The 21,943-nt window shown below is 47.0% G+C and overlaps 1 protein-coding gene across 6 annotated transcripts in view; it reads left to right on the top strand.

Annotated features, from left to right (window-relative positions):
* The first annotated feature begins 4,352 nt into the window (after positions 1-4,352).
* HECW2 (HECT, C2 and WW domain containing E3 ubiquitin protein ligase 2) overlaps positions 4,353-21,943 on the top strand; it is a 257,430-nt gene continuing 239,839 nt past the window's right edge. For 3 of the 6 annotated variants that reach the window (XR_011472368.1, XR_011472369.1, XM_070421737.1), the window contains exon 1: positions 11,917-12,140. The gene's annotated coding sequence lies outside the window, so the exon portion shown is untranslated. Of the gene's footprint in view, positions 4,370-5,183; positions 5,196-11,915; positions 12,141-21,943 lie in introns of those variants that run through there. The other 3 variants (XM_070421739.1, XM_070421738.1, XM_070421740.1) reach the window with 3 other exon arrangements.

Here is a 21,943-nt window from a genome sequence, read left to right as displayed (position 1 = left end):
TCAGAAGTCGCTACTATCCACAGGTGCAAAGGGACAAGGGGAGGCATTGATGTCCTGGAATCCAGTGAGGTCTGGAGGAGTGGAAGGGGGACTGCCTGTAACTGCATCACCAAGTCAAGGAGGGAGTTGAAAGCAAACACTCCAACCCCTTTCTCCTGCTACCCGCCAATCTTCTCTGTAGAGAGCGCCTGGGAAGGCACATGAGCTGATTGCCGGCTGAGTTCAGTAGCGTCAGCAGAGCCACGTTCTGGAAACATACCTTGCCAGAGGCAGGTATGTTGTCAGCCTGACCTTTAGCGCAGGCACCAGGGGGTGGGATTCATTCTCTAAGTTCAGCCAGGTGGCAGGAATGGACACAATTATCCGGGCTCAGCCAGGAATGACATTTACAAAGAAGCCACAAGAATGAAGAATTGCAGCTTGATCTTTAACCATGATTTCACATAATTTCCTTTGTCTAATACTTTAGTAAAACGCCCTGGTATCAGGCTGTATATAATAAACGTGCTGCACCAGCTCTGGGTCCCTGTCTCTCCATCAGAGGCCAGCATCCCACCTGGCCCCAGCTTTACTTAAAGTCTTTGCGTCTGTCTCTTTTTTTCCTTTTCTCAATCCCCAGGCACCCCTACTCAGGACTCGTCCGCTCTCTAGCCGTGCTGGTCGCGGCTAAGAGAGAAATACTTCTACTTCTCCAAGAAAGTCTGTGCACAGTGCACGTGGATCTGTCTCCCAGGATACAAAACAGGGCAGAGAGTGAGGAGCTGGTCCCCCAGAGGAGGAGGGTTGGAACACCAAGAAAAATGCTATAAAATGACAAGCTGTCTGTGGTATAACATTGGCCCCAAGACAAGGGGCGAGAATAGCATTTAAAAGGGCACCATATTAACCTCTGTATTTTTTTTCTAGGACTTTGCCCTTGCTTTCAATTTCACAATGTGTTTCTATCCTTCTGTTTCATTGTAAGTCGTCTTGGGTTAATGCTGAATCACCTGTCACCTCTGTGTGACTGTGAATTAAGACACAACCTAGACTCCTTGGCACAGGTTGCAATAAGGATGCAGCTTCTGGGAAAGATGTCTTTTCTTCGGCCAAAAGCAATGGCATCACCCACAGTCTTCTCCCCAAACAGAATCTAATCCTGTTTTGGTTGGAATTTTGAGCCAAGCAAAAAATACTGGGTTTATCTGACTAGCTGTTCATCAACAAGAAAAATATGCCAAGTATAGAATATAGTTAGGATTTTTAAAACATTCATTGTATTTCTTCATTATATAACCAAAATATCATCCTCTTATGGGTTTTTTTTTCATATCTTTAAGTTTATTTTGGCTTCTCCTCTAAAGAGAGTGTGAAGATATATATTCATTCAACAAGCAATTTGGGGCTCTTCCCATATGAATATTATTGAAAATGTTATAAGGAGTATTATGAAAGATGCTGATAAGATGAAAACAATAAGAAAACAATAAACTGACAAGGCAACTATTGAAACAAATACAAAAGCGATCTAAGCTAGTGAATGATTTGAGTGGGAGATTAACTTCAGGTATCTGAAGGAAAACTTTAAAAAATAACGTAAAAGCTATTTTAACCAAAGAGACAATACACCACAGTAAGAAAAATACTAAGTGAGGAGTCAGAGGCCTGGTGCTAGTCCTGGCAAATGACTTAGTCTTCCTGTGATTTCTTTTCTTACCCATTCAGTTGGGATAATAATGGAATTAATTTTTCAAATGAGATAGTATATGTTGAAGGTATTTTAGAAGTTAACTATCCTTTGCTAATAATACAATTGCAATATTTTAAAGTTGCCTTCCGACTTAGTTTCCCTCTTCAGTAGGCTAACTCCCTCCCTCCCCGCCCCCGATCCTGGCCTTATGGAAGCTTAGCAATGAGGCTAGGGTTTGGGAAGGAGCACATGTTATAAAGGCTTTGATTCCAGCCAAAGGAAGTCCCGGGGAGACAGGAAGGGGAAGTAAAAGCAAGACATCTGTTCCAGTTTCGGCGGGTCATGGGAGAAGGCAGACAGAGATAGGAGAGGCCCACAGGGTGACAGATGTGAGCCTCAAAATAAATGTCCTCTCCAGGCTTTGGTCCCAAGGGGGGAGGGGGTATGTTAGGGCAGGGTTTCTTGCTTTAACTTATTTTACTTATTTATTTTTATTGTGGTATAAGATATAACATTTACTGTTCTCCACAGCAGCTGTACCCTTTTACATTCCCACCAACAGTGCACAAGTGTTCCAATTTCCCCACATTCTCACCAACACTTGTTTTCTATTTGTTAATAGTAGCCGTCCTAATGGGTGTGGTGCAGTGTCTCAGTTTTGTTTTGATTTGCAGTAGTGATGTTGCGCATATTCTCATGTGCAATAAGCTATTCAAATATATTCTTGAAGAAATCTTTATTTAGGTCCTTTGCCGTTTTTTGAATTCAGTTTTTAAAAATTGACTTTTAGGAGTTCTCTCAATATTCTGTCAGCCCGGGCACTGAATGGTCCTGGGTTTGATTCTGGTCAAGGGCATGTACCTTGGTTGCAGGTTCCCTGGCCCTGGTTGGGGTGTATGCAGGAAGCAACCAATCCATGTATCTCTCTCACATTGATATTTCTCTCTGTCTCTCCCTCTCCCTTCCACTCTCTCTAAAAATCAATGAGAAAGTATCCTCAGGTGAGACAGTCCAGGGGCAGACACTCTATCCACTGAGCCAAATTGGCTATGGCTGGAATTGCTTTTAAGGTGAAAACAAAACAAACAAAGAAAACCCCCAAAACCCTAAGGGCAGCAATAATGATCCATATTAGCTCTATTTATTTTTATCCTAAATTTTGTTTGTTTCAAGCTCAGTTGTAACAGTGGTTAATTAATACAGGAGGTTAAGGGTAGTAGGTGTGGGGTTGCTGGGTCCAGAGTAAGTTGTAGAAAGAGAACATGTTTGTACAGGATGTTTTTTGTATGTGGTGGGTATGTGGTGGTCATGAATTCCATGGAGGCACCTACCAATGATGCCTGGGATCAGTGGTTCTCAACCTTGGCTGCACATTAGAATCACCTGGGAATCTTTTTAAAATCCTGATTTCTGGGCCTCATCCTCCGGAAATTCTGTTTCTTTGTTACTCATGTTGTGGCCCCACCCCATAACAAAGAAACAGAATTTCCGGAGGATGAGGCCCATAAATCAGGATTTTAAAAAGATTCCCAGGTGATTCTAATGTGCAGCCAAGGTTGAGAACCACTGCCTGGGATGGACAGAGCCAGGGGAATCAAGGAGTCAGGGCTTTTTGTTACATGTGAGAGGACACAGCTGAACTGAGGGGAGGAAATCGAGGAGGGGCATTGATCAGGAGGGGAGATTGATCGGTTTCAGGGGCAGAGTTCATTCAGTCACATTTGCCTTCCAGGGTTTAAAAGACATCTTCTTCTCTCCCTCAGCTTCCCTTCTTTTGAAGTTGGCGGCACTCACAGGCATTGGTGGTAGTTGTTATCACTGGTTTGCATCCTTCCAAATGAGTCATCCTAGTTCAAAGGGCTTCTTTTTCTGAACGGATTCAGCAAAGCCCCAGACTGAGTTGCTGGACCAATGTTCCCATCCGGGAAGCGGTCACTGTGGTTGGTCTGTAATAGGATGACCAGCTGGGTCGGAGGTGGGAGGTGGCAGGTGTTAGCATCCTGGTATCCAGGGGGAAGGGCAGCCCCCCCTTCCTACCTAGTCCCCCCCTCCCCACCTAGTTACCAGAGAAGGGGGAGAGATGAATACCGAGAGCACATATTAAAAAAAAAAAAGCCAAATTACGGATATCCACTTTTTTTGGGGGGGGGGGGGAGGGAAATGTTTTGCGACCTCCTCCATGTAGGTACAGTTGTTGAACTTTAAATTCAGCAAATCTTTCCCATACCTGGATAGATACCACGCATAGGGGGCAATGTCCCTACATTTCAGCGTTTTTACTCTTTCCCCCGGTGGGACTGAGTCAATGTCCATGCTACAGAAGAAGCAAATAGGAAGCCGGGAATATTAATATAGCGCATTTTTACATTTTAGTGCCCTCTGTAGGCAAAGTAGCTCAGAGCGCTTTCAATAATCCATTTTTAATCGTGACCACACCCCGTGTAGGTGACGGGAGTATTACGGTCTGGCCCTTGCAGGTGGGGAAATCGAGGCATGACACCCCTCCATTCAGCTTTCCCGTGGGATTTAGGAAGAGTCTGGGTGCACGACCTCGGAGGGCGCCCTCCCTCCTCCTCGGCGCCGGTGACAGTCCTGCCCTTCGCGCCGCAGGGGAGCAGCCGGCTCCTCCGCAGCCTCGGATTCGTCTGCGCCCCGCCGCACCCGCCCGCTCACCTTCCCGGGAAGGTCCCGCTGGCCAAGGTCTGCCCGTCCCTCCCGTCCTCTCCCCGTCTCCTCCCCGGGTCCCCGACGTGCCCAAGGCCCCCAGCCGCGCGCCCCGCCGGGAGGTGCGGGCAGATGCTGCCCCGGCGTCCGGCGGGAGGGGCGCCGGCGCTGCCGGAGGTGAGCTGCCGGGCCCTTCGCCCTCCAGGGGCCGGGGCGCAGGGGGTGGAGGCGGGCGTCGGGCCCGCGGGTCGGAGGGAGGTGGTGGCGGGAGGGAGGCCGGGCGGCCGGGGGAGCCGCGAGAGGGGCCGGCCGGGCCCGCGCACCGAGAGCGAGCGCGGCGAGCCGGGCCCTGCGGGCCGATCGGGGACGCGCCGCGCCGGGCCGGGCCGCCGAGCTGCGCCCGGACCTCGCGGCGCCCGAACCCGGCGTCTCGGAGCGCGGGCGGGAGCCATGGCTCCGCGCGTCCCCGCCGCCGCCGCTGCTGACTCGGCACAATCCGCGGGGCGCGCGGTGGGCGCGGCGTAGCGGGTGGGCGGCGGCGCGGAGCGGCCCGAGGAGCGGCCGGAGGCGCGCCGGTCCGTGGGAGCCGAGGACGATGCCAGCACAAAGGCGGCCCGCGGCGGGGGGCGGCGGGGACGGCCGCTGAGGGCGCGCCCCGCTCCCGCCGCGTCTCTCCGGCCGCCGCCGCGGGTCCCGGGGCGGAGACGGCGGCGCACGGTCCCTCGGCCCCGTGGCAGCGGGAGCTGCAGGCGACGCGCGGCGGCGCGCGGCCCGGCGGAGAGCACCCGGGCGCGGGGCCCGACACCGACGACTGCGGGGCCTCCCGCCCGCGCCCCGCGCCCGTCCCCGTCCGCAGAGCCCGGTGAGTGCGCGCCCGCGCCGGGCCCTCCGCCGCCGGCACCGGCCCGCGGGGGCGGCTTTGTTTTCCTCCGGGCGCCCCGGCGCGGCCATTCATTTGACATTTTGCCTCCCGCTGCCCGGAGCGCGGGGGGAGTCCGGACGCGCGTGCGGGTGGGTTACCCCGGGCGCGCACTTCGGGGCTCGGAGCATCCCGGGGAGCGGAGGCTGCGGTTCCTCGCGGGCGGAGCGAGTGGGAGCTGCCTGGCTGGCTCGGGCCTGGAGGCACCGGGCTGCGGAGGAGGACGTGGGCGCCCGCGAGGCGTTGCGGCTGACGAGGCGGGCTCCCCGCGCCCCGTCTCTCTGCTGGCGGCGCCCCAGTGTTTCCCGCGGCGGTTACTCTGAGTTTTAGGAGCGTCTTTGCAGGCACGTTGATTGCCTTCGGAGTGGGACGGCTGTGGAGACGCCGCAGGGGCTCACAGAGCTACAGGGGTCCAGGGATCTTGAGCTCGGAGGAGGCGCGCGTCTGCGAGCATCGTCCTAGACACAGGTGGGCAGCGGGCAAACTTGCCCGAGGCTTCCGCCTCTTGGTATGTTTCTGCGTTCACCGTCCCCGAGTCCAGCAAACTCTGAATGCGCATTGTACCTGTGCCTTTGTCCAAGTGTGGCGCTTGTCACTTCTTGAGTAGTTTTCTGTGCTTGGTCATTTAGAAGAAAGATTGTAACGCAATTAGTAGAGTCCTCTATTAGACCTGGTGAGATTTCAAATGCTCACTCGTTTGTCTGACAAGTATGATTTTCTTTTTTTTAAAAAATGTATGTTTTTATTGATTTCAGAGAGGAAGGGAGACGGAGAGAGAGATAGAAACATCGGTGATGAGAGAGAATCATTGATGGGCTGCCTCCTGCAGGCCCCACACTGGGGATTGAGCCCACAACTTGGGCATGTGCCCTGATGGGGGAATCCAACCGTGACCTCCTGGTTCATAGGTCAAGGCGCAAACCACTGTGCCACCCTGGCCAGGCAAGTGTGATTTTCTTTTTACTCTTTCGCCTTTTCCCTTAAGGGCTCATTTCTTCCTTGCCTAGGGAGAGCTACCCCGCCCCTCACAGATGGCTGTGTGTCCTGAGAGATTATCTTTAAACGGACACCTACAGTTACCTATAGACAAAGAAGGATCAATTACTAGGCTCACCTTTGTCCTTTCTGAAGCAAGAGGCCTAGTTGGGATGAGGATGTTATTCATGGTGTGACAGTCTGGAGGTTGCTAATCTGTTTGGTCATCAGCAGATTCCTGCAGGGATTGTTTATATAGTGTGGGAGGCAGATGGCCTCCCTCACAAGGGGAGCTTAGCATAAAGGGTCATTGTGTTCCTGCGAAATTAGCCACCTCACTGTTGGGAGATGGAGTGGGGTAGGGTAGAGGGCGGGGAAAACATCATCTTGATCCTTCAAGGGAGACCAGTTCAATTCTCCTTTCTCTGTACATTTAAAAAGTCATACTTAAGCTATTTGTTTTGATTATTTCTTTGGCGCACTTTGGCCTCACTTGTGGATGTGAAGCAGTTTAAATAGTTATATTAATGAAAAGTGTCTTTGCATTTAATACGATGGTACAACTTATGGGGGGAAACAGTCGTAAGTTCCCGAGCTCTTGTTCATGTCACAAATGGCTCCTGGGACTCATACATAGTGTCAGCTAGCTGAAAGGGCTTCACTGCGACTGCATTAATCCCATTCACTCTAAAGGAGTTTCTTCCACCATCGCCAGGACAGGTGGTTCCCAACTCTCAGGGTTTGCTCCCCGCCCAGCCCCCCAGCTATGGGTCGCTTTACCGTGGCCTCCATCACAGCACTGAGCAGCCTGGGGCCATGAATCTTTGTGAATGGCTGTGCCCTCTGTGAAGAAACCAGAGGCATTCTGAACATTTGCGACGAGCGAGCGAGCGGAGCTTTCCTGCTCCTGCCGCCATGGTCGATCGTTTATGTGCTGCACATCGCCACGCGATGACAGAAATGGTCTTCCCTCTGTGCACGTGAGGGAAGAGGTTCCAGCAAATGAATACTCACCAGCCACAGGACGCAGCTTAACGAAGAGCATGAGCAACGTGGACCCCCTCCGAGCAGGAAGTGTGGGATGAAAGGGAGCATTGGCTGTTTCCCATGGGCCATGCACACATTCTCTTACTCTGTTAAGGCCTTGTCCGTCACTGTCTCAGCACAAGGCAAAGCAAGGAAGGTTGTTACCTGGGACTGAGGACAGATGCTACGGCCTTTCTTCTGGATGAGTGTGTTTTTCAGGAGAGGTGGCTTTTGGGCTCTGCCCAGTGTGCTCTGGCATCAGGGAAAGGATCCGTCGTTCAAAATACTTGTTAAATCTGTGGCTGGTACCTGGGTACCATCTTACCAGGCTGCTATCTCCTGTGAAGTGTTCCTTTAAGAGGCACCTGAGGCTCCAGACCTGGGGCTTGCTGTGGCCCTGGCCTGGCCCACGCTCAAGCACGCTGCTGCCTGCTTCCGCGGGTAAAAACGGACCAGTTTTGCATGGTGTGTTGGGTAGGGAATTGCCTTGTGGAGAGATAGACCTGGCCTGCAGGAGAGAGGACTGCGTTTGCATTTTGGTTGACCTGACGGAGGCAGGGGTGGCTTCTTGGTGCGCAGGATGTCTCTGGAATGAGGGTATGAGTGAGGGATCAGAAGGCTGACCGGACCTCCTGCTTTGCCTGCAACAGCCCCAGTTAATTCCTGTTGACCTCTCTTACCAAACTATCAAATGCATCCCCTGTCATACGTACAAGCGTCCTGGTTTGGATGATAAGTCATATGATCATCCTACATGTTAAGGAATCTTGACTGTTTACCACCCTCTCCTCACCTCGCATTTTGAGTCTTGCTTTATTTCAGTCTCTTATTGTTCAATGCAAAGATAACAAAAGTAAAAACAAACAAATAATATATGCATATCGAAAAAAATAGCAAGAAAGATAGAAAAAGAAGGTAAATGGATCGCTTGCCGTCTACTTACATATATAGGAAATAAAGTAGTTGCATCCGTAAGTTGTTAAGTGTCTAGAGTGGCTCTAAGCCTGTGCTATCATTGTCTTCAAGAACGATGAGAATGAACACTTCCCCGTTTACCCAGGGCCGACAGGAATTGGGACAAGTCTTGTGAGCGGGAGAGCAGCTCAGCAAAACCTGTTTGTAGGCCTGCTGGGCACGTGGCTCCGGCAGACAGGAGTAAATGTTTCAGGGCCGAGGGTCTGGTCCAAGTTCTGGAGATTTGCTGAGAGTTCAGAGCACAGGTGTTGTTGTGAGGACTCGACTCCACATTCTCCGAGTTTCCAAGCTCTGTGGGCCACACGGCTAATGGAAGAGCCCTTGCATTCTGTCCTCTCTGCTGGCCCCAGCCTTGGGTTGGGGTCCCAGCTCTGGGTGCAGAGGGCTTGCAGAGGAGAACTGCGGAGCCTGCCCCCCGTGAGAACATTTTCACAGGGGTGTGAGGTTGTGCAGGTGACCTGGCAGGGGTTTGGGTTCCAGGGCTGGGTCTATGGTTGGCGACACCGATTTCTGCAACAACCGTGCCCCTTTGCTTAAGAATCGCCTGTCTTTCATAGTTCAATGGCAGTGGTGGCCAGAAGGTGTTCCAATTAAGTATGGCTGTCACCTTTTCCATACTCCCTTACAATCCTCAGAAGCTTGGTCAGCATGTCTGAATAAGAAGAAATGTATGTATTTCTTTTGTAAGGAGGATGACTATGTAAATTTTTTTTGGTCCAGACAAGGACATTTCTGAGAGTAAAAAGGGAGCATCAGATCAAGAGCTATGTGACCCGGGGCTCTCCCAGGAAAACTGTGAAATGTGGTTGTCTTAACTATGACCCAAGTCATTAGATTTTTTTTAAAAAAATATTTTTATTGAACTTTAGAGAGAGAGAGAATAAGGGAGATGGAGAGAGAGAGAGAAGCATTGATGTGAGAGAGAAATCAGCTGCCTGCTGCACACCCCGTACCAGGGATTGAGCCTGCAACCCGGGCATGTGCCCTGACCAGGAATCGAACCAGCAACCTTTCTGGGCATGGGTGGTGCTCAACCAACTGAGCCACACTGGCCAGGGTGTCATTAGCTTTTATACGAAGAATACCTGTAGGATAGAAAAATGTCCTTAGCTTCTAGATTAGTTCATCACATATACACACACACACACACACACACATATATATGTGTGTGTGCATGCATATATACTTATATGTATATGTTTATACAAACATTGATCATATATCTGTAGATATGTATATTGTGGGGTTGAGATGAACCAGTTAACACTTGGAGTGGGGGAAACGAGTTAAGTCGGCTCGCGTGAATTGCGCGTACTCCGAGGGAGCCGTCTTAACTCCGTTCATATAGATTTGCGGTGGAGTGCGGGAAACGTGTAAACTCGGGCCGATTGTAACTGCGTATTACCAAATATTTGTTTGTTTGCCGTTCACAAAGATACCTACCTGCGTATGCGAACCGTTTCATACCCATTGGGGTAATAGGTATCATAAAAATCCCTGATTTTGCGCGGGAAACCTAAATAATTGCCCGCGCCATCTTATATTTTGGCGGGAAATTCACCCCACACCGGAGTGTTAAGAAGGCCTAGTCCAGGATTCTCAACCTGTGGGTCGCGAACAATGAAAATACATCCTACATATCAGATATTTACATTACGATTCATAACAGTAGCAACATCACAGTTATGAAGTAGCAACGAAAATAATTTTATGGTTAGGGGTCACCACAACATGAGGAACTGTATTAAAGGGTCGCGGCATTAGGAAGGTTGAGAACCACTGGTAGTCATTTGGAAAACTGTGGCCTTCATCATCTCTTTCAAGGATTGACTTTTCAGCTAAACTCTCAGCAACCAGCCTTTCCAAACTTGAGTTCATCTCCTCACCTGGGTAATTATAATACCGATCCCGTTGGTATAATTTTCTTGCTTGAAAATCTTCGCTAGCTCTCCATTTTCTGTTTAAGTCTCAAGGTGAGATCCGCAGACAGTTTGGTGGTCAGAAAGAAAAAGCAATGAAACGTTTCATTCATCCATTCCACTACTATTTATTGAGCACCTCCTGTGATTCAGTCTCTGATCTAGGTGCCGGGAAATACCAATGAGTAAAAAAAGATCCCTGCCCTTGTGAAGTTTTCTTTCTATTGGGAATGGAGAGGTAGGAGTGGGAGACAGATAATATACCAAATAAATAAGTAAATTACATGGCATGCCAGGTAAGGAGGCAAGTGCTTTTGAAAAAAGAGAAAGTAGAGCAAGGTAAATATGGTTGAGCAGGCTTCATGGTGAAAGAAACCTAAACAAAAACTTAAAACAGCGGTTCTCAACCTGTGGGTCCCGACCCCTTTGGCGGTCGAATGACCCTTTCATAGGGGTCGCCTAAGACCATCCTGCATATCAGATATTTACAGTACGATTCATAACAGTAGCAACATTACAGTTATGAAGTAGCAATGAAAACAATTTTACGGTTGGGTCACAACATGAGGAACTGTATTAAAGGGCCAGAAGGTTGAGAACCACTGACTTAAAAGCAGGCACGAGAGGGGTTACTCATGTAGCAAGATGGGGTGGGGTGACCAGGGGGATAGTTGGAAATGAGATCAGAAAGGCGGTGTAGGAGTGACAGAGCATGTATTAGAATGTTTGTGATTGTAGCAGAAAGCCCATCATGTTCTTAAAACTCACAATATTAAACATGGTGTCAGTGCTATGAACACTGCACTGGTTCACATAGCTCACATTACCCAGGGTGCCCTTTATCTTGGTTAGTATACTTCTTATATCACTTGCTTGTTCATTTGTTAAAATACCATTTTGGTTGTCACTGGTCTTAAGTGGGCTCCCCATTTCACAAAAATACATCGGCCTCTCAAAAGTGGTTCATGGAAGAGTGGCAATAGTGATGAAGATAGTCATGCTAATGCCACAGTTCAGTGCATCATAAACATCCTTAGAGACCCGAATCTCACTGCAAATATAAAATGCGAATCTCTGTGTATAAAAACAAGGGAATCTGTGGGAGCAACAATTTCAAAACAGTACCTGAAATTGACAAGTGCCAATGGCAGTGTGACAGTGATCTCAGAACTGTTTATCGTAGGGTTTACCATCCCTTTGCTCCTACTCCCCAGTCATCGCCTGTTATGAAACGTTGTCTAATCATGGCACGAAGCCATGGGTGTTTTGGTGTCATTTTCAAACAAAGCACAGTGGCTTCTCTGTTACGAGATTGAAGTTTTCCAGGACACGCCCACAATAAAAGCTTTCCATGACAAAATTAATGTATGCCATTGCTACATGTAGGGAAGAGACTAGAACTCTGGTGGCATTGTTAGAGGATCCTTGGAGCAAAAATGAGTCATATTATTGAAAAGACACTTGGAAAGTCAGCGGGGAGGTTAAAGACACACATTATCCTTAGGAACCAGAAGTTATTGACAGAATTCCTTTGTCAAATGACACGGTTGGCCGTTGCATAACATCAGTGGAGTAAGAGTGAGAGAGCGATTACTATCAAGTACATGCCAGTGGGTATTTCGCTTTATGGCTGGATGAAACCACCGGTGTCATGCAGAGGATGAATCAGCTCTTGGCATCTGTTCAGGGAGGAGTGCTTGGCGCGAGGCTTTGTTCATTTATCACCGAAAACCCGAGCGATGAGGCGAAGAGGTCTTTCTTTTCGTGAACCATTATGCATGAACCTGGAAGAGTTAGTCAGGGGGCAGGACGACCGTGCACTCGTTTTATGTTCAGAGAAGAAGGTGGTGGCTTTGTGAAGAAAGGGAGTTGCACCTAGAAGCCCATCCGCAGGCTGCTCCATTCACAGAGAAGGTAAAGGGCCTCTGAACTTGAGGAGATACTAACAGGAAGAGGGGAAACTGGATGCAGTGACATTGGGATCCCTGAGTAGGTGAGTGCAGTGACGGGCAGGGAGTCTAACACTTCTCCGTGCAGGTGGACGCTGGCTGTTTAGGGACTCGCGCTCATGTCATGTTTTGCCAGTGGAGTAGGAAATACATTTCTTCACGACAATGATTAGAAACAAGTTCTCTCACATCAGGTGGCATACCACAGTGAGCCATGCCAAGGATGGGCAGGGAAGGAAGACTTGTTAACAAAACATTGTGCCACAGCCCTAGCTGGTTTGGCTCAGTGGATAGAGTGTCAGCCTGTGGACTGAAGGGTCCTGGGTTCGATTCTAGTCAAGGGCGCATGCCTGGGTTGTGGGCTCAATCAATGAATCAGTGATTCTCTCTCATCATTGATGTTTCTATCACTCTCTCCCTCTTCCTTCCTCTCTGAAATAATATATATATATATATATATATATATATATATATATATCAAACAAACAAAAGTTCTGCTACAATCTTAGCACTAGGAACTTTTTTTTGTTAAAAGAGTAGGAGGTCTCGCCCCGACTGGTTTGACTCAGTGGATAGAGTGTCGGCCTACGGACCAAAGGGTCCCGGGTTCGATTCCAGTCAAGGGCATGTACCTTGGTTGCGGGCACTTCCCCAGTGGGGGGTGTGCAGGAGGCAGCTGATTGATGTTTCTAGCTTTCTATCCCTCTCCCTCTCTGTAAAATAATCAATCAAATATATTTTTAAAAAAGTAGGAGGTCTACACTGACCATAATGGGTTAAAGCGGTAATTTTTTCAGTAATAGACAATCCTTTAAATACTAAGCATACTCCTTGTCAGTGACCCATTGGAAGAATGAAAGCACAAAGAAATGGAACTTAGGCCCAGGAATTCCGATGGGTATTTGGGAGCCTATAGAGACCCATGGTGGGAGGAACCTAGGCTTTAGGATTGTGCTTTAAGATACTGGGTGACATAGGGTACAGGTCCGAAGGGGTCACGTCACAATTGGACAAGACCTTTCTTACTCTTTTGCCTTAGGCTTGGCCTCATTTCAGACAAATGGACTTGATACTCAAAGGTCTTCAGGACATGATGTGTATTGCCCCTGATCTAAGCTAGAAAGCATGAAGGGTCTCTAGTATTCTTGGGTTCTGTTTGCACAGGCCTCCCACCTGGAATGCCCACCAATTCTACTTACTTCTCCAGGCTCCACATCTCCATTGTCTTCCTGTAAGCAAGTAAAAACAGTTGTTTTCATCTTCTTCTCCCCACCTTACCCTTCTGAAGAAGAAGGCATTCCTGAAAGTAAATGCAGCTTCCTTTACCAGTGCTTGACCGTAATGGTGAGGGTAGAGTGAGCATCATAATTGGGGAGGGGAGGGGCGTTAGTGGGAAGTGTGTTTGATTTGACATCTCTCCCCCACCCCCACCCCTGATGCAGATATGGCACCCTGCCTGGGAATCACCAGTGTAGAGCGATTCGGTGATGCTTTAGGGGGTGCACTGCTTGCTCCTGGTAGTCTTTTTGCCAGCTAGACTTCAAGCACTCTGACTATATGGCATGCTGGCTGACCCCCCTGTATAATGCCAAGTATTGATCACAGAATGAGTGTGCAATAATCAATGCCTGATGACTGAAGGAACCATCTGCTTTTTCTTCTCACGGACCATTATGAAAGGCTGTTATTTATGTGAGTCCGATATTAAGTTGGCACAGATGCTGAAAGATGAACATTTTTGTCGTTTTAAAATGGCAGGAAGTCAAGTCTTGGAGGTCTCATTCATTCAGAGAATTCTAATCGCAGGAACCGCCTTCTCCTATTGTAAGTTTGCTGACTTCTTGCTCTTCCAAGTACAGTTCACACACCAGCAGCATCTGGTCACCTGGGGGCTTGTTAGACATGCAGACGTTCAGACCCCGTGCCAGACCCACTGAATCAGAAATCAGAATCTGCATTTTAACAAGATCCCCAAACATGTGTGCACGGTGAGTTGGAGAAAGACTGTTTTAACTCAGAATTCAGGAAGTGAGGAGGAACATTGACCTGCAAGGAGAAGTCATCTGGAAATGAAGGTCTTTCGGTCTATGGGTGAGGTCCTCAGTGCTGTCCGCCACGTGGCCTGGACTTAGACTTCTTGGAGCAGGTTGCCAGGCCAGAAGATGCCCCTGCAGGTGTGCCCTGGAGTAATTCAGTACCTGGGTGATGCCCAGATGATAGACAAGATGGTGATTCCGAGGAGGTGAAGCAGCTGTTGGAGTGAGACACCAGGAGAGCTTGGCAAAGGTAGAGGATGTGGCCACCCAGCCTACAACCAGAGAGAAGAGAGGAGGGCATCCCTTTATGATTGGAAAAAAACCTTGACTTTCGGGATTTGGACTCAGCCCCTTCAGAGGCAGCAGGTCATAGATGAACGTTGTGCGTGGAAAGCCTGTGAAGTGGTGAGGATTATAGAGAGGAGACGTTCTTTTTAAAAATATATATTTTATTGATTTTTTACAGAGAGGAAGGGAGAGGGATAGAAAGTTAGAAACATCGATGAGAGAGAAACATTGACCAGCTGCCTCCTGCACACCTCCTACTGGGGATGTGCCCGCAACCAAGGTACATGCCCGTGACCGAAATCGAACCTGGGACCGTTCAGTCCCCAGGCTGATGCTCTATCCACTGAGCCAAACCGGTTAGTTAGGGCAGAGAAGAGACATTCTTTATCAGAGGACAAAGAAGTGTCACCACTCAGCTCACCCAACTGTTGCCACATGGGAATTTAGTATTTTCAGAGTTTTCAAGTGAAGCTGAAGATGTACATTTGTATGTAAAGCATCTCTTGACTGTAATATGTTGGTAATTAAAATGTTTGTAGAACAGCTCAGGCCACACAAAATCCACATGTTTCCTGCATCTGTTTTACAACCCGTTCTGGAGCAACAAAGCATATGAGGTGGCATGATTCCTGGCTTTCTTAGTGCAGGACACCAAACACAGGTAGAAGACTTACCGTCCAGGAGGGACCCTTTGGAATTTTTACTAAGTAAAAGAAATAAAAATGCTGGTCGGCCTGCCTCAGTGGTTGAGCGTCCACCTATGAACTAGGAGGTCATGGTTTGATTCCCAATCAGGGCACATGCCTGGGTTGTGGGCTCGATCCCCAGTGTGGGGCGTGCAGGAGGCAGCCCATCAATGATTCTCTCTCATCATTGATGTTGCTATCTCTTTCTCCCTCTCCCTTCCTCTCTGAAATCAATAAAAATATATTTAAATAAAAAAGAAACAAAAGATATAAAAGAAGGGAACTGTGTTTGCTTTGATGACCTGACTTAAAATATAATATACTGGAGGCCTGGTGCACGAATTCGTGCATGAGTGGGGTTCCTCGGCCTGGCTGGTGATAGGGGCCAACTGGGGCCATCTCGCCCAGTCTTGATGTGGGGTGGATGGCTGGGAGGAGGGACCACAGGAGGTTGGCTGTGGGAGCTCACTGACCACCAGGGGCAGCTCCTGCTCCTGTGTTGAGCGTCTGCCCCCTGGTAGTCAGTGTGCATCATAGCTACCGGCCCGTCATCCGGTAGTAATGATCGCTTAGGCTTTTATATATATAGATACCCGAAGAACCTCAGAAACTAACCGTGTTTGAAGGAAAGAGGTAGATGCCTGAAGGAATAATACGTAGGCCCTGAAAATCTGAAATGGAAGGAAGCCTGGGTTGGGATGCTGGTAGGAATGGAGACATGGACATTTCTCTGCACCCTCAGGCTAGGAACACACACTGCAAAGGGCAGTCAAGGCCGGAAGGCTAGACCCTACCTGGATCTTCTTGTGCTGGGAGAGAGGTGTGACTGGAGAGAGAATTTGAGTTAATTTATCTTTGGCATCTAGTTGTTGATTTGGGCAGCTGCTAATATTTGATGTTTGTTGGAATTGGGTTTTTAATTATAGTTTGCTATGTTAAAATTAGCATTTTGTATATTTTGAGAGTGAAAACTAGGGGAAGGAATCAAAATTCTTTCCAAAGACTTATTACTGATTTTTTTTTCTTGTTAACAACAAAATTTCCTGTGGGTCCGGACTGCTGATGGTTTGTCTTTGCATCCCCAGCATCTAGCACAATCTGGGTCAGTGACTGTTTGTTGCCCTGAGTGATTATAAGACAAAATATAATGTATTTTCTCTTTTGGTAAGTCATTCTGTAGGTATTCATTTTCTTTACGGATTTAAAAAAAAGTAACAGCTTTATTGAGATATTCCATACCATGAAATTCACCATTTTAAGATATATCATTCAGGTGGCTTTAAGATATTTATAAAGCTGTGCAACCATCACCACTGTGTAATTCCAGAACCTTTTTCATCACCCCCAGAGAAGCGCAGTGCCCATTAGCAGCCACTCCTCAGGCCAGGGCAACCACAACTCTGCTTTCTGTCTCTATATATTTACTGATTCTAGACATTTCATATTAGAATTATATACTGTGGAGTCTTTTGTGGCTATCATCTTTCACTTGCCATAATGCTTTCAACATTGACACCTGTTATAGCAGTACTTCACTCTTTTCTAGCCAAATAAAATTGCGTTGTATGGGTATACCATATCTGTTCATCAGTTGATGAACAGTCGAGATGTGGTCACTTTCTGGCTATTAGGAATAATTCTGCTGTGAGCATTTGTGTAAACGTTTTTGTGTGGCTATGTGTTTTAATTTCTCCTGGGTATACACCTTGGAGAAGAGTTGCTGGGTTGTATGGTAACTCTACCGTCATCATTTTGGACTTTTGCCAAACAGTTTTGCAAAGTGAGTGCACCCATTTTTACACTCCAACCAGCTATGTTTACAGGTTCCAATTTCTTTATATCCTTGCCAGCACTTGTTATTGGTTTCCCTTTTTGATTTTAGCCACCCCAGTGGATGCGAAGTGGGATTTCATTGTGGTTTTGATTTGCTTTTCCCTAATGGCTAATTATGTTGAGCATCTTTTTGTGTGCTTATTGGCGTTTGTATATATTCTTTGAAGGAATGTCTGTTTAAATCCTCTGCTGATTTAAAAATAGTTATTTATCTAATTACTTTTATACTAGAGGCCCAGTGTACCAAAATTCCTGCACTTGCTGGTGGTGGTGGTGGGGGGGACGTCCCTCAGCCTGGCCTGCACCCTCTTGCAGTCTGGGACCTCTCGGGGGATGTCCACCTGCCGGCTTAGGCCCATTCCCCGAGGGATTGGGCCTAAGCTGGCAGTCAGGAGTCCTTGGGGGATGTCCGACTGTGGGCCTAAGCTGCAGTTGGACACCCTTAGCGCTGCCGTGGAGGCGGGAGAGGCTCCCGCCACTGCTGCTGCACTCGCAGCCATGAGCCGGGCTCGTGGCTGAGTGGAGCTCCCCCTGTGGGAGCACACTGACCACCAGGGGGAAGCTCCTGCATTGAGCGTCTGCCCCCTGGTGGTCAGTGCGCTTGATAGCGACCGGTTGTTCCCGGTCATTCCACCATTAGGGTCAATTTGGGTTGTTTGCCTTTTATTATATAGGATTGTACAAATTCTTTTTATATTCTGGATACCAGATCCTTGCGAGACATATGACTTGAACAATTTTTCCTATTCTGTGGATTGTCTTTTCACTTTCTTGACGGTGTCACTTGTGTGTTCTGTGTGTGCTCCGTGTCGTACCTATCCTTGTGGATCTTCTGATCTATCCATTGTGGAAAGTGGAATAATGGCCCCTCCAACGGTTGTTAAATTGGCGACTTCTCCCTTTAGCTCTGGTAGTTTTTACTTTTGTATTCTGTAGCCTTTTTGTTAGGTACACATATGTTTATACTAATCATTTTGTATGTTTTTTGAATTTACCCACTCTTTTGCTATAAAAATATTCTTCTTTCTCTCTATTAACAATTTTTGTCTTACTGTCCATTTTGTTTGATATTAGTATTCCCACTGCAATTCTTTTTTTGCATGGTACTGTTTGCATGGTATATCTTTATAAACTTTTACTTTCATCCTACTTACGTCTCTGAATCTAAAGTGTCTCTTTGATACAGCATATAGTTGTATCATTTAAAATATGTATTCTGACAATTTCTGTCTTTTTATGGAGGGCTTATTTATATGTAATTTAATTACTGATAATCACGTAGCTTATGTTTGCCTTCTTGCTATTGGTTTTCTGTGAGGTCTTCTATTTTTTTTTTAATTTCCAGATTCCTCCATAACTGTGCTATCTTGTGTTAAATATATATTTTCTAGTGTGTCATTTTAAGTCTCTTGTTGTTGCTTTTCTGGAGAAGAGAATTTTCATAGACCTTTACTTCATCATTCCTGAGGATATTATGATTTTTTTTTGGAGTTATTTTCTTAGTGGTTGCCCTGGGCGTTACAATGAACTTCTTAACATAAAACAATCTAGTTCAGATGACTTTCAACTTAATTTCAAAAGTATACAAAAACTTTATTATAGCCCCATTCATTCCTTGTTTTATGCATCATAAAGTCATCGGTCCACTTTTATAATTATTACCTTATTCAATTGTCTTTTTTAAAAAATATATATTTTATTGATTTTTTTACAGAGAGGAAGAAAGAGAGATAGAGAGTTAGAAACATCGATCAGCTGCCTCCTGCACATCTCCCACTGGGGATGTGCCCGCAACCCAGGTACATGCCCTTGACCGGAATCGAACCTGGGACCTTTCAGTCCGCAGGCTGACGCTCTATCCACTGAGCCAAACCGGTTTCGGCTCAATTGTCTTTTAAATCCAATAATACTTCAGTGAACATAGGGGTGCATATATTCTTTCGAATGAGTGTTTCGGGTTTCTGTGGACATATTCCTGGAAGTGGAATCGCTGGATCATAAGGCAGTTCCATTTTCTGAGGAAACTCCTCCTGTTCTCCACAGTGGCTGCACCAGTCTGCAGTCTCACCCAGCAGCACACGAGGGTTCCCTTTGCTCCACACCTTTGCCAACACTTGGCGCCTGCTGACAGGGGCGAGGTGACATCTCATGGCGGGTTATAACTCGCACTTCTCTGATGAGTAGTGACGTTGAGCCCCTTTTCATGCCTCTTGGCCGTCTGTATGGCCTCTTTTGCCGAGACACTTTTTGACTTACTGCTTTATTTTCTGTGGAGGGGCTGTATTTCCTTGTTCATGTGTGTGTTGTAAGTTTTATTGGGAAATGGACATTTCAAATAACATAACATGGAAACTCTAAGTCAGATTTCCTCCCTCCGCAGGGTTTGGTGTGTTGTTCTTGGTTTCGTTACTCTCGCACAGAATACTTGACTTCTGACACTTCCAGTCACCAAATGTTGGAGGTTCCCCCCACCGAGCAGTTCTCTGGACGCCAGATGGGTGCCCTACAGTTTCACTCAGTTCTGACACCATCTACCCGGAGTCACGCCAGGTCCCGCAGTGAAGGGCTCAGTCTTTTGACCGCTTCCCACCTTCGATGCCCAGGTTGCCCACGACTTCTGTATGATGTGGCCACACATATGAGGTTCCCATGACCTCCTCCCCTTTGGGTTATTTTGCTTTGCTAGAGCCGCCCACAGAACTCAGGCAAATATGTATGCACGTTGACCAGGGTATCAGAGGATGTGGGAAAGGACATAGGTGAGCAGCCAGAAGAAGAGGTACATAGGGCGAGGCCTGGGAGGATGCTGAGCACGGGAGCTCCTGCCCCGAGGAGTTGGGGTGAGTCACCCTCCCAGTGTGGACGCGTTCATCCCCCTGGAAGCTCTCCAAGCCCCATGCCACGAGGACTTTTCAGAAGGCTTTGTCAAGTAGGTGTGATAGAGCGTGAACTCCATTTCAGCCCTTGTCTTTTTCAGGAGAATGGGGAGGCGGGGGGTGGGGGGGGGGGTGGGTGTGTGGGGGAGGAGCCATCCAGGAGCCCATTCAGAGTTGCCTCATTAGAACAAAAGACATTCTCATCACCTGGAAATGACAAGGGTTTCAGGAGGTCTATTTTTTTTTTTTAATGTTTTTATTGATTTCAGAGGGGAAGGGAGAGGGAGAGAGAGATAGAAACATCAATGATGAGAGAGAATCATTGATTGGCTGCCTCCTGTATGCCTCACACTGGGGATGGAGCCCACAACCGGGGAATCGAACCGTGACCTTCTGGTTCATAGGTCGACACAACCACTGAGCCACACCGGCCGGGCAGGAGCTAGACATGAGGTCCAGGATGGTTAGGCTCACTGAGCACTTTTGGTTTGTTTTGTGGCTCTGCCATTCCTTAGGGTGCTGTCATCGTCTGTGGGGTTGAAGCTGCATCAGCCCCCCACGTGGGTTCCAGCCGTGAGAAGAGAGAGAAGCACATGGCTTGGAAGGTGCATGGACCACTTCCACTCAGTGATAACTGGTTCACCCGAGAGCAGCGTTGGTGAGCACTTGGTGCATGACCACACCTCAGCTGCATGGGCTGGCAGATGTACTCTGGCTGGACGGTCAGATGCCCAGCTAAAGCCATGTTCCTAGCAAAGAAGCAGAGATCAGATTTTGGGCAATGCCTGGCCATCTATCCGATACTTAACTTATCTGAATCTTCATTTCCTCCTCTCTAAAATGGTGGCAATAATAGTCTCTCCCTCAGACGGTTGTCTGGAGGGTTCGCTAAGGCAATACATATGTTACTTATTCAGTTTCTGGCATATAAAGCATGCTTAGTAAAGATTAGCTTTTATCTCTGAAGACATTTTTCTAATGACAAGAGCAACTATTGCTTTTTTTTGTTTTTAATGCTGAGAGAGCTCAAACAACGCTGATTTTACTTCAGGAAAATTGTACTTATTTGCTTCTGGAAAATGGAAAGCAGTAAAAGGCACTGAACTAAATACATGGAGATCACAGATAGAGAAGCGTATTGCCTGGGCTTTTTGTTCAGCTTATTTTTTTAAAAAGTATTATTAATGAAACGTTTCATACCATTTCTTAGAATGGTTTTAATGTAGATAACACATAAATAGGTTTTGAGGTAAGTAGTCCATTAGAGCAATTTAATTTCACTTGTGAAATTTTAGTTAGATTTTCCTCTTAAAATGGGTCATCGCTAGAAGCAATTCATTTATTTGGCAAGATATTTTTAGCATATAGGTTTGCTGCAGAAGTGAGAATTCTAAAATGCCTCTCATTTTAAACGTTTTTCTTATTGTCGCCTGGGGAAATAAACTATGAAACCTCTTACTAACTTAAAGGAACTCCCCAATTTTTTATTATCCGTAGTTTTAAAGATATACAAAAGGAGAGGAAACTTACTAGTATTGTAAACTGCCTGATTTTTAAAGAATGTTTTGCATATTATTTGCCAGTGGCAGTTAGAAAGAATCATTTAGATCTATAACAAATTATTGTCTTTAATCTTTCATAACCAGTTATTATTTTGAACAAAGAAAGATACGTTTATTTTGGGTTTTAGTTTCCTTATTCATTTTTTAAAAAAAATATATTTTATTGATTTTTTACAGAGAGGAAGGAAGAGAGATAGAGAGTTAGAAACATCGATGAGAGAGAAACATCGATCAGCTGCCTCCTGCACATCTCCTACTGGGGATGTGCCCACAACCAAGGTACATGCCCTTGACTGGAATCGAACCTGGGACCTTTCAGTCCGCAGGCTGATGCTCTATCCATTGAGCCAAACCGGTTTCGGTAAGTTTCCTTATTCATTTTATCTTGTCAATTGTTAAGGATCATTTATTAATATATTTTAAAACAAGTCTTAGCAGAAGCCAGTTTTTGGTCCAAAGAATAAAGGTGAAAAGCAACCAGGCAGTTATATGGGGGCTGTCATTAGTGATGTAAGGTTGTATGTTAACTTGGTTAAGTCAGAGTCTATTTCCATTGGAAATGTATT

The sequence above is a fragment of the Myotis yumanensis genome, unplaced genomic scaffold (genome assembly GCF_028538775.1).
Source record: "Myotis yumanensis isolate MYYU_CA2020_CCGP unplaced genomic scaffold, mMyoYum1.0.hap1 SCAF_8, whole genome shotgun sequence".
Taxonomy (NCBI): domain Eukaryota; kingdom Metazoa; phylum Chordata; class Mammalia; order Chiroptera; family Vespertilionidae; genus Myotis; species Myotis yumanensis.
The sequence above is the reverse complement of the archived record's forward strand: the minus strand, read 5'-3'. Positions and strand labels throughout refer to the sequence as shown.